At 36.2% G+C, this 2,901-nt stretch overlaps 1 long non-coding RNA gene across 1 annotated transcript in view; it reads left to right on the forward strand.

Moving 5' to 3' along the window:
* The window catches only part of LOC119469426, a 14,311-nt gene extending 12,584 nt beyond the window's left edge, over positions 1–1,727 (forward strand). Inside the window, exon 3 of the long non-coding RNA XR_005198223.1 lies at positions 1,717–1,727. This is a non-coding gene — a long non-coding RNA (uncharacterized LOC119469426). The remainder of the gene's footprint in view (positions 1–1,716) is intronic.
* The last annotated feature ends 1,174 nt before the right edge of the window (positions 1,728–2,901 follow it).

A 2,901-nucleotide genomic window follows, 5' to 3' on the forward strand; every position in this document is an offset into this window, starting at 1 on the left:
TTTATTATACTTTAAGTTCTGGGGTACATGTGCAGAGCATGCAGGATTGTTATATACGTATACACATGCCATGGTGGTTTGCTGCATTCATCACCCTTTCACCTACATTAGATATTTCTCCTAATATCCCGCCCCAATCACCCCACCCCCTGCTATCTCTCCCTTAACTCCCCCACCCACCAACAGGCCCCAGTGTGTGATGTGTTCTAATTGTTCAACACCCACTTATGAGAGGGAACATGAGGTATTTGGTTTTCTGTTCTTGTGTCAGTTTGCTGAGAATGATGATTTCCACCTTTATCCATGTCCCTGCAAAAGACATGAACTCATCCTTTTTTATGGCTGCATAGTATTCCATGGCATATATGTGCCACATTTCCTTTAACCAATCTATCATTGCTGGGCAATTGGGTTGGTTCCAAGTCTTTGCTATTGTAAACAGTGCCACAATGAACATACGTGTGCATGTGTCTTTATAATAGAACAATTTATAATCCTTTGGGTACATACTCAGTAATGAGATTGCTGAGTCAAATGGTATTTCTGGTTCTAGATCCTTGAGGAATCGCCACACTGTCTTCCACAATGGTTGGACTAATTTACACTCCTATCAACAGTGTAAAAACATTCCTATTTCTCCACATCCTCTCCAGCATCTGTTTTCTCCAGATTTTTTAATGATCATAATTCTAACTGGAGTGAGCTCGTATCTCAATGTGGTTTTGACTTGCATTTCTCTGATGACCAGTGATGATGAACATTTTTTCATATGTATGTTGGCTGCATAAAAATAACAGACAAACAGAGAGCCAAATCACGAGAGAACTCCCATTCACAATTGCTACAAAGAGAATAAAATACCTAGGAATACAATTAACAAGGGACGTGAAGGACCTCTTCAGGAAGAACCATAAACCACTGCTCAAGGAAATAAGAGAGGGCACAAACAGATGGGAAAAGATTCCATGCTCATGGTTAGTAAGAACTAATATTGTGAAAATTGCCATATTGCCCAAAGCAATTTACAGATTCAATGCTATCCCCATCAAGCTACCACTGACCTTCTTCACAGAACTGGAAATAACCACCTTAAACTTCATATGGAACCAAAAAAGAGCCCACATAGTCAAGACAATCCTAAGCAAAAAGAACAAAGCTGGAGGCATCATGCGACCCTACTTCAAACTATACTACAGTAATCAGTAAACAAGTACAGTAAACAAGGCTACAGTAATCAAAACAGCATGGTGCTGGTACCAAAACCGAGATATAGACCAATGGAACAGAACAGAGACCTCGGAAGTAATGTCGCACATCTACAACTGTCTGATCTTTGACAAACCTGACAAAAACAAGCAATGGGGAAAGGATTCCCTGTTTAATAAATGGTGTTGGGAAAACTGGCTAGCCATGTGCAAAAAGCTAAAATTGGACCCCTTCCTTATACCTTATACAAAAATTAACGTAAGACCTAACGCCATAAAAACCCTAGAAGAAAATGTAGGTAATTATCATTCAGGACATAGGCAAAGGCAAGGACTTCCTCACTAAAATACAAAAAGAAATGGTAACAAAGCCAAAATAGACAAATGGGATCTAATTAAACTCCAGAGCCTCTGCACAGCAAAGAAACAATCATTAGAGTGAAATAGTAACCAACAGAATGGGAAAACAAATTTTTTGCAATCTACCCATCTGGAAAGGGCTAATATTCAGAATGTACAAAGAACAAAATAAATTTACAAGAAAAAAACAAGCAACCCCATCAGAGTGGGCTTTCTAAAACACAAACATAATTATATCACCCTATGGGGGTTTTTTTGTATAAATTTAGGGTGTAGAGTGCAGTTTTGTTACACAGATGTATTGCATAGTGGTGAAGTCTGGGCTTTTAGTGTAACTAACAGCCATCTAGTGTACATTGTATCTGTTAAGCAATTTCTTATCCCTCATCCTCATACATTCTCACCCTTCTGAATTTTTAATGTCTATTATTGCACACTCTACATCCATGTGTATATATTAGTTAGCTCCCACTTATAAGTGAGAACATGCATTATCTGACTTTCTGAATTATTTTACTTGAGACAGTGGCCTCCAATTCCATTAATGTTGCTGCAAAATATATTATTTTATTCTTTTTTTATGGCTAGGTAGTATTTTATGGTATTTGTGTATATATATTATATACAAAGGTATATATGTATACATTTGTGTATGTTTGTGTGTGTGCATACATTACATTTTCTTTATCCAGTCATAAACACCTAGGTTGATTCTATATTTTTGCATTGTGAATAGTACTGCTATAAACATATAAGTGCAGGTATCTTTTTGATAAAATATTTTGATAAAAACAATGATTTTTTTTATTTGGGGATATAAGTTCTCAAATTTAACATCTAAGGTGCTTTATGTATCAACACATGCTGTTCATTAATTTGTTTATTCAAAAATATTTCCTGGGTCCCTAATGTGTTCCAGGCTCTGTGTTGTTTGCTAAGGTCACTGAAGTAGGTATGTCTTGACCTCATCTTCAGGTATCCCATAGCACGCTTTTATTTCTGTATTACTCTTCAATACGCATAGTTTCTTATACTCAGAACTTTTACTTGGGGTTTTCCAAATATATCTTACTGTTTTAAAGACTTTAGCTTTTGCCTACCTAAAATATCATCTCTGTTTCTTCAGATCCTGTTTTTCTTTTTTAATTCAACTGAAACATCAAATCCTTGTGAATAACATTCTCATTTAATTGTCCTTTCTCTGTCTTCCCATAGCACTCTGTGCTTACCTCTATCATAATATTTATCTTACAGTACTGACAAAATTTATTTATCTGCTTCCATCAGTGAGACTGTGAGCTCCTTGGGGAACTGGGTCTTTTTTTTTTTTTTTTTT

The sequence above is a fragment of the Cebus imitator genome, unplaced genomic scaffold (genome assembly GCF_001604975.1).
Source record: "Cebus imitator isolate Cc_AM_T3 unplaced genomic scaffold, Cebus_imitator-1.0 Scaffold653, whole genome shotgun sequence".
In the NCBI taxonomy this organism is placed as follows: domain Eukaryota; kingdom Metazoa; phylum Chordata; class Mammalia; order Primates; family Cebidae; genus Cebus; species Cebus imitator.